The sequence below is a fragment of the Antechinus flavipes genome, chromosome 3 (genome assembly GCF_016432865.1).
Source record: "Antechinus flavipes isolate AdamAnt ecotype Samford, QLD, Australia chromosome 3, AdamAnt_v2, whole genome shotgun sequence".
NCBI lineage: Eukaryota > Metazoa > Chordata > Mammalia > Dasyuromorphia > Dasyuridae > Antechinus > Antechinus flavipes.
In genome coordinates this window covers 614,857,988-614,867,719 of record NC_067400.1, presented here as the reverse complement: position 1 = coordinate 614,867,719, position 9,732 = coordinate 614,857,988, and the positions used below count along the sequence as shown (strand labels likewise).

The window sequence follows — 9,732 nt, the reverse complement described above, 5'->3', positions numbered from 1 at the left end:
CAGAAGCCCCCCAAGAAACCTGATACCAGAAAATGATTATATTTTAGAGAAAATAAGAAGAACATTACAGTGAAATACGCTGCCCACCTCCTGACTGAGAGGATGGATCCAACGTGTAGATTGAGACATATACTGAGGAAGGTGGGGAAACATGGCTTAGCCAATGACGGAATTTCTTTTGCTTAATGATGCATATTTTTAGTGCAGCTAGGTGACACAGTGTTTAGACTGTTGAGTCTGAAATCAGGAAGACCCGAGTTCAAATCTGGCCTCAGACACTAGCTGTATTACCCTGGAAAAGTCACTTAACTATTGTTTGCCTCAGTTTCCTCATCTGTAAAATGGGGATACTAATAGCATTTACTTTCTGTGTTATGTGAAGATCAATTTAGATAATAACTGTCAAACACTTAGTGCAGTATCTGGTATATAATCAAACTTATTTAACATTAGTTATTATCATTAACAGATTTGTTACAAGTTTTGTTTTTCTTTTTCAATAGATGGGGAGATGAGTGGGAGAAAAGTTGAATTCTTATTCAATTGACTTTTAAAAATAAAAGAATTGGAAGGGAACGTATATGTCAAGCATTGATATAAATAACCCTAATCATTACTCTTACAATATCTCTAAACATTAGGTACCAAGTACCGTTGCTACTGTTTTATAGATGAGGGAACAGAAAGATTAAAGAAAATAACTGAACAACCGGTTGGTTCTCCAGTTCTGACTATTACCAGCTGGGTGACTTTAAACAATTTTTTTTATTATAGCTTTTTATTTACAAGATATATTCATGGGTAATTTTTCACCATTGACAATTGCAAATCCTTTTGTTCCAATTTTTTCCTTCCTTCCCCTAGATGGCAGGTAGATCAATACATGTTAAATATGTTAAAGTATATATTAAACACAATATATGTATACATGTCCATACAGTTATTTTGCTGCACAAGAAAAATCGGACTTAGAAATAAGATATACCTACTTTTAATCCTCTCCATGAAACAGCTCAAACGATGTCTACATGGCCCATAGAGACCCACGGTCACAGGTGTCTTCACATGATGCAGGATCTTCCCCAGAGTCTCACAGTATAGATGCTCAGGTAATAATTGTTCTGGGGAAAGAGGATGAAGAAGAAACGATTGGAATCGACTCTTTTTTTCTTCCTCCCTCCCTCCCTTTCTTTCTTTCTTTCTTTCTTTTCTTCCTTTTTTCTTTCTTTCTTCTTCCCTTCCTCTCTTCCTCCCTTTTTTCTTCCCTCCATTCTTCCTTCCTTCCTTCTTTCTCTCTTTCTCCCTCTCTTGTTCTCCTTGTCTCTCTCTTGATGGGGTAAATGAAGTGGCTAGATAGGCTATAGATAGTGGAGATTGATAGAAGGCTTTTATTGAATTTAAGTGAGCCTTTATTGCAGTGAGCCCTAATTGAATTCCCACAGCTGCTCCCTGAGGCAAGCTGGGAAGAGCATTGACAGAATTCTCTTGTTCTTGTGGGCCTTTGTTGCAGTAGGCCCTGTTAAGGACCATGCCTGAGTGTGAAACCCAGAAAGCCTGTAAAGGTTAAAGGAGTACCATGAAGGGGCAGTCGTTCTCCGAAAGCCCCCACAGCTGTGAATCATATCACACTTGAAGGAAATATTATTTGTGGATTGGGAATGAAATAAATCGGAGGCAAAAAGGAAGAGGAGCGAGGTTAGAGAACGCAAGGGCCTCTCAGTCTCCTTGTATCCTTATCATCCCCTCACATGAAGGGATCTATTCTGATGGTCACTAACAGGTGACTCCCGGAACAAGGCCCTTGTCAATTCTTTGTATTGACTAAATTATCGTGACCCCACAGTGACTGCGTCCAATCAGAAGACCAAGCTATGGATGTCAAACTTATTTTTCTCCTATAAAAGAGCTTACTTCTATCCCACTTCTTCACTAACTCCTTTAAGAATTAGCCTACTCACTGAGTATCACAATGGCTAGTTCATTAGGAGCTTAGCCTGTCTTAACAGTGTTTTGTCCCTCATTAATGGTGAATTCCATTAGGGAACTCAGCCCAAGTCTTTTCCCTTGTTAATGGTTAAAACTCCTTCTTGGAACTTAGCCCCGCCATTAAAATCTTTGCCTCTTGCTTTGGAGATAGTCTAAAACTACAAATTCTTGTGAGACACCTCTCAGAACCTTGATGTATTTGAGGGGGTTCACCACCCCCACTTCAATAAAACCACTTTAATATCTTTGCCAAAAATTTCCCAGACAAGGTCACAGAAAGTTGAGGACAGACAGAACAGAAGGAACAACAGAAGGAAAGGAGATCTTGGAGAACAAACCAAAGTAGCTTTCAAGGGCCCTTCAGTCCAACCAATATGGAGGCTGAGAAATGCACAGCCCTAAGTGTAGACCCAGAGGGGAAGGGTCATTTTACCCTTAGATTTTGGAGTAACTGACATTTATTTACTATATTATTTATTATATAAATGTATTTACTATAACCAATCTAGACCTTGGAAAAGATGTCCTCACCTGCCCAAATAGCAGGTGCCTTTTCCACCCCCACAAAAGTCTTCCCACTAAGAGCCGAGGCAGAATGACTTCATCAGAACCCGTTTTGCCAAACTGGTCCACACACTGAATGCTTTCTTAATGGCTCTGACACTGGAGGCCTCAGAGCTATCGACTGTCTCCACCCAGCCCTGTGCAAAGTTGTCCCAATTATCACTTTGAGATGGGAGGAGGCGTTACTACCGGGGAAGTTGTTAAGCAACTCTTCCACTCTCTGTGACCCCATTTGGGGTTTTCTTGGCAGAGACACTGAAAGGGTCTGCCCTTTCCTTCTACAACTCATTTCTCAGATGAAGAAACTGAGACAAAAACAGGACATTTTAAAAAGAAATAAGTATTTACTTAGGTAGAATGATAAAAACGTTTGATACAAAATAGCCTCCAAACTAAAGGCATCCTCTCTCATAAATGGATAAATTAATTTAATTGATAAACTAACTTAAAACTATCCCATTCTCAAGTCCAAAAGGGTAAAATCAGTTCCACGCTTCGAGAACATTCATTGAAAAGGAATAATTCCCAGCGCCCTGTTTATGCAGGTTGTTTTCTCCCCTTTTTGAGGATCTCATGAAGTTTCCTTTAAGCAAGATGAAGCTTTCTCTTGGGGTCTTTGTAGAGCTTTCTTTATTTAGTTTGTCTCTTTTTGCCTCATATCTCAATGCAGAACGTTACTGCACGCCATTACTGTTCCAGAGACACCTCTGGGACACCCACAGAAATTTAAATTCTAATTTTTCCCCATTTATCCTCTGGTCAAGGGTTAGGAGAAGAGACTAGGCACTTGCCACTCCCGAGGTCCTCCCTCTCTGGGGCTTGACTGGGATTGTTTCTACCAAGACAATGAAATGTTGGGTTCCAAAATGGCTTGCTACCCAGGACCAGCAGATTCTGACTAAATCTCTTGAGTTAAATACAATCCCTGCTCTTTGACTTATAAAATAAATGCGAAGACATGTGTATAAGTATACATATACTTATACACATGTTTTCGCATTTACTTTATATTTACTTTATAAATTTAAATATATTTATTTATATATGTACATGTATATATATTTTTGCACGTAAATAATATTTTATATAATGTTATGCTATAATATAATTTCACAATGTTATGCATGTTTATATGTATTTATATATGAAATATCGTCTTATTTGGTCCTCATAACAACCCTGTGAAGTAGGTGCTGCTGTGATCTCTATGCTTGAGAGGAAGAAGGTAAGCCTGAGAAAAGGAAAATAACTCTGTCAAGCTCCCAGGGCTACTCAGTGCAGGTGACGGACCATTTGAATTGGGAACGTCTTTACTCCCAGTGCAGCACTCGGCCCCTCATGCTTCGCTTTCAGGGAATCAGGCAGAGTCCTCCAACTCAACATCGTTTTCCTGTCCCTCCCCACCCTCTATCAGAGCAGGAAACACAGAGCAGCATCCAGAAGGGCAAGTGGCCCCAGACACAGACCGAAGCCCTTGCTCTTCTGAATGTGAAACCCATCCTCAACACGCAAAACTGTGTGAGACAAAACAGTTTCAATTGATCAAAGATGGACAGAAGCAGCTACACCCAAAGAAAGAACACTGGGAAATGAATGTAAACTGCTCGCATTTTTGTTTTTCTTCCCCAGGTCATTTTTACCTTCTGAATCCAATTCTCCCTGTGCAACAAGAGAACAGTTCGGTTCTGCAAACATTTATTGTATCTAGGATATACTGTAACCTATTCAACATGTAAAGGATTGCTTGCCATCTGGGGGAGGGTGTGGAGGGAGGGAGGGGAAAAATCGGAACAGAAGTGAATGCAAGGGATAATGCTGTAAAAAATTACCCTGGCATGGGTTCTGTCAATAAAAAGTTATTTAAAAATAAATAAATGAATGAATGAATAAATAATAATGCTCAGACCATTAAAAAAAAACACACACACACACAAAACTGGACTCAGAGCGCAGGTGGTCATGGGAAGACTTGCAAGAGAATTCTCACTTTCAGCTCTTTGTATGCAATTCCTCATGTGATTGGTAATGATATATTGAATCCTTGATTCAATATCAATAGTTTATCAATGATATATTCAATGAATCATTCAACATCAATATTTAAATCAATAGTTTATCAATGATAAACTAACTTAAAACTATCCCACTCTCAAGTCCTGGAGACATTGCTAAGAGCCCCCAGTGGACCCTGCCAGTCCCTCCTACCCAAGAATGGATCTACATGAAATTACACCCATGGAAGATATCTTTGAAGCCCTAGCAGAAGGGACCTTCTCGCTACTATTGACTAGGAACACTGACATAAAGTATTCCTTCATTTATTTCTTTTTTCTTTCTTTCTTTTTCCTGAGGCAATTAGGGTTAAGTGACTTTCTCAGGATCACAGAGCTAGGAAGTGTTAAGTGTCTGAGGCCACATTTGAACTCAGGTCCTCCTGGACTTTAGGTCTGGTGCTCTATCCACTCTGCCACCTCACTGTCCCTCCTTCATTCATTTCGTACTGAGTTCAGACTTCCTCTGTGAACAGATATTTCTCTCCTTGTCAACCCACCTTTTTTGGCCTTTAATCTCAAAAGGCACCAAACATAGTTAAAGTGATGCTGGGAAAAGGAGGATTAGAGCTTAATATTAGGGAGGTGAGTTTAAGAAGAACAGTGTGCTGTGTGACCTTGGGCAGGTCATTTAACCCCAATTGCCTCAACAAAAAAGAAAAAAGAGAAGGAGGAAGAGGATAAGGAGAAGGAGGAAAAGGACAAGGAGAAGGAGAACAAGAAAAGTGTGAGGTTCACCCGGTACTCCATTGTACCACTTAGCTGCTCCTATACTATGGCATCTGTAATTCTTTACATGTTTCCCATTGATGAGAATGATAATTCACTTTATAGATGTTATTTCCCGGAACTTTTAACTTGACCTTTTTTTTTTTTTTTACCATAGCATAACTCCGTCTCAACATGTCTTCACTACAATTTTATTCATCACCAAGATTATATGCTAATAATACCGGAAGGGAGCCCGCCTGGTTTTCTGGCATTAACCCTAGTATTCTCTCTACCACATCCTACTGCTTCCCTCCCGTTACCCCCCCACCAAATGTCAACTAGCCAAGAAGACGCATTTCTTGAGGGTACTGACAGGTAGATCGCCGGAGGATCGAGCTCCTCTGACCCAAGGGTCATAGACATGAAACTCAAGCTGGAAGAACCAGTTGTCTTTCTCTTTAGCTTGCAACCAGCTGGCCCCGATATCTCCCACTTTTTAAATTGGATTGTTTGAGACTAGAGATAATGACACAGACCAAAAGACTTAAAAGACTCACGCTTTTTCTTCTTGTTCTTGCAGGTGGTTTTTAAATTGGAGAATGTTGGCTCTGATTCTGACCCTATAAAAGAAATGGCCTTTGTCAGAGAAGATAAATTGATAGATTCACAGAATGGGCCGGAAGGAGCCTCCGAAGGCCCTACTCTAGACCGTACTGGAATGGGAGTATTCTACAGCAGGGGCTCCTCACCACTTTTGTGCCCTGGACTCCTTGGGAGCCTGATGAAGCCAGTATCCCCTTTCAGAATAACGTCTTAAAACGTATAAAATAAAACACATTGGATTACAAGGGAAACCCATTATATTGAAATACAGCTAATGAATTTTTAAAAAAACACAACAGATCCACAAACGCCCATTTGAAAGCCCCTTCTCTGCAGCAAACCTGCAAGAGGTCACCCAAACTTCACTTGAATATTTTCCAAGAGGGCAAAACTTATCACCTCCTGGTGAAACCCACTCCCTTATACAACGGCACTCACTGTTAGGGAGCCTTTCCTCTAGCCCGAGTTTAAATCTGTCTCCAAAGAAAGAAAAAAGGGACTCATGTATGCAATAAGACTTACAGCAGCTTTCTTTGTGAGAGCTAATAATTGGAAACCTGCCCATTAATTGCAGAATAGCTGGATATGAATGTAATGGAATATTATCATGCTATAAGAAATATTGAACGGGATTATTTCATACAAATCGGGGACTTTTTTTTTTTTTGCTGAGGCAATTGGGGTGAAGTGACTTACCCAGGGTCACAGGGCTAGGAAGTGTTAAGTATCTGAAGTCAGATTTGAACTCTAGTCCTCCTGACTTCAGGACTGGTGCTCTGTCCACCTGCACCACCTAGCTGCCCCAACCTGGAGCATTTGTAGAAACTCACCAATTGGGGCTCTGGCTTCCCCAAAGAGAACAATTTTAGAAAGACAAACAGCTTTGAAAGACTTAGGAATTCTGATTGAGACAATGACTGATCACAATTCCAAAGGACTCCAGATGAAACATGGGACCCACCTCCAGATAAAAGCTGAAGGATTCCAAGAGCAGAGACTGAGACACAATTTTTTTGATCAACACTGAATCTCTTTTGAATGACTACACATATCTGTAATAAGGGATTCTGATTTTCTTCCTCTCAGTAAAGGGGAGAAAAAGAAAGGGAAGGGAAGGGATAAAAGGCCGACCTTTATGAAAATAAAATAAAATTAATTTTAAAAAAATCTTCATCTCCGTAACTTCTTAATCTTGTTCTCTGGGGCCAAACACCTTCTTTCCCATCACTGCCATTAAGCCCCACCCCTAAATCTCTTCTCCAGCCTCAAAACTACATTTCTTTCTACATCCCACCTGTATAGCATGTTTCTCAAGGCCCAGTCCTTTCTGTAAAAACCCCAAACAAAAATGGAGGCTTGGGAATGGGGGTGAGGAGGTGGGAAGGAACGAGAAATCTCTCAGAACCAGGGTCAGGCAGGGAGGGGGTGGTGTTGGACACAAAAAGTGTCCGATAAATTTGAGAATCTTGGTCTTGAAAGACTGTAGAGGAGGGAGATCTGAAGGTTAATTGTAGATCCCATTAAGAGGGATATACCCTATGAGCCCTTCTGAAATGGCCGTGGCCCCCGGACACAACCCTTTCTTTGGGATTCATCTGGAAGGTTCAGATGTTCTGTGACAGCCTCCTCCACCATCACACTCACTGGTAAGCATTCGTTCCAATTCCATCTCAAATTCTGAGGTTTTTTCATCCATACTGGAGATGGCACCTGAAAGGAGAATCATCATTAGCTATCATTTATATACCATTTTAAGGTTTGCAAAACACTTTACAAACATCTTATTTATCTTCACAACAACCCTGAAAGTTAAATGTGTATTCCATTTGACCGATGAAGAACCATATTCATCAGGTGCCCTTGATACGTCCTCTCTTTGGTCCCTAGTTCTTGGCTGGTGGGGCAGATTGCCTGGCTCCTTATCTAGAGGTGGAGAGATAAGGTTCCTTTAGAGGAAACCCTATTACGCCTATGATGGCCTTTGGACATCCCAGAGCTCCTGTACGGGGCTTGCCTTGACTGACTGGAGGAGCTCTCAGAAGGGATCAGGGCAGGTCAAGAAACCTTCCTGGAGTAAGGGACCGGCCAGCCTCAGCTGGGATCTAAAGAATCAAAGATCTGGAGAGTGGGGAGAAGAGGGACGGAGGCCCTGACCAAGGGGAAGCCCAACTGTAGCTCACCAGAACTTTATCTTCTCATTTTTGTCCTGAAGTCCTGTCCCACAGTTCCCTTCGCCAACAGATTGCAAGAACCTCGGGGGCAAAGAGGGCAAAGAGCCTGGCTGGAAGAGACGCTGTATCCTGACTCTGTACCTTTGACTCTGGATCCCAGATTTAAATAACAGCTCAACCCAGGGGGAAGTGAACAAATAGAACCTGTTAGAGGCTTATATATCAGAAATCAAAGGGGTGGGAAGAAAGTCTATGGTGATTTGGGAACTGGGACAAGAGGGTGGAGACCAGGAACTCACTGGTGAGTGTCAGGGTTTCCCAGCAGGGCACCCAGGAGATACAGAATGACTGAAAAGGAAATGGATTTGTGTTTGTAAAGCATCTTAATAATGAATATGGAACACTGCATGCAAGTCCAGACTGAATTCATATACTGATTAATCTTGCTGACACTTCATTTTCTTCTCCTTCTCTTCCGCCTCCTTCTCTTCTTCCTTCTCCCCCCATCCTGCTCTTCTCTTTCTTTTTCTTCTCTTCCTCCTCCTCCTCCTTCTTCTTTTTCTCCTCCTGGTTTTTCTTCTTCTCTTTCTTTTCTTCCTTCTCCCACTCCTCCTCCTCCTCTCCTTTTCTTCCTTCTTTTTCTTCTCTTTCTCTTTCTCCTCTTCCTCCTCCTCCTTCTTCTTTTTCTCCTTCTCCTTGTTTTTCTTCTTCTCTTTCTCTTTCTCCTCTTCCTCCTCCTCCTCCTTCTCCTTCTCTTCCTTCTCCTCCTCCTCCTCCTTCTCTTCCTCCTTTTCTTCCTTCTCCTCCTCCTTCTTCTCTTCTCTTCCTCCTCTTTCCCTCCTCCTTCTCCTTCTTTTCCTTCTTTTTCCTCCTCTTCCTTCTCCTCTTCCTCCTCTTCCTTCTTTTTCTTCTTCTCCTTCTCCTCCTCTTTCTCCTCCTTTTTTTTTCTCCTTCCCCTCATCCTCCTACTTCTCCTTCTCTTCTTCTTTTTCTTCCTTCTCCTCCTTCTCCTTCTCTTCCTTCTTCTTTTCCTCCTCCTCCTTTTCTTCTTCTTCTTCCTCCCTTTCTGGAAAGCAGATATCCTTGGAAATGACATTCATACCAAAAGCAAAGTGTAAGGAGACTGGCCAGGGGCATCTTCCATGGAACTGACATTGGAGAAAGGTCTCTTTCTTTGAGAAATGTGTTCAGGCTCCTTGCTGAAGGGCCTATACCTGGAAACGAAGCAGCGAGTCTTTACTGATTGTTCCTTGTGGGATGTGTGTGAGTGTAAAATGATTGGAGTCTGAATCAAAGGGAATGTCCCCCCTCAGGAAGTCACCCCAACACTTCACTACCATGTTCATGAATAATGATGAACCCATACTTTTCTCCTCGAGCCTAAGTTTTGGAAATTCTGCCAGCTCTCACTGGAACTCCCACGAAGGCAGAAAAAGACTTTTTCTCCCACTGCTCCCCATTCCCAGAAGCAATGGTAGCCTTCAGCTAAAACACATCACACTAAAACATGTACTTGCCAGTTGGCCCCACCCACAATGGAACCTCAAGTCTCTAAGGGCTTCTTTTGCCGATTCTTTCCCCGACTCTGGTCACCGAACAACGATCCTGGAAAGATGTACCTTTCTGTTCTCGTCAGCTACCTGGCC

The 9,732-nt window shown here is 41.8% G+C and overlaps 1 long non-coding RNA gene across 1 annotated transcript; it reads right to left on the bottom strand.

The window, feature by feature from the left end:
- Window positions 1–519: 519 nt before the first annotated feature.
- On the bottom strand, window positions 520–8,450 carry LOC127556236 (uncharacterized). Its single transcript, XR_007952381.1, has 4 exons — window positions 8,096–8,450; window positions 7,560–7,625; window positions 5,870–5,932; window positions 520–1,121 (listed from the first exon to the last, which is right to left on the bottom strand). It is a non-coding gene; the product is annotated as an uncharacterized LOC127556236 (long non-coding RNA).
- Between the last annotated feature and the right edge of the window lie 1,282 nt (window positions 8,451–9,732).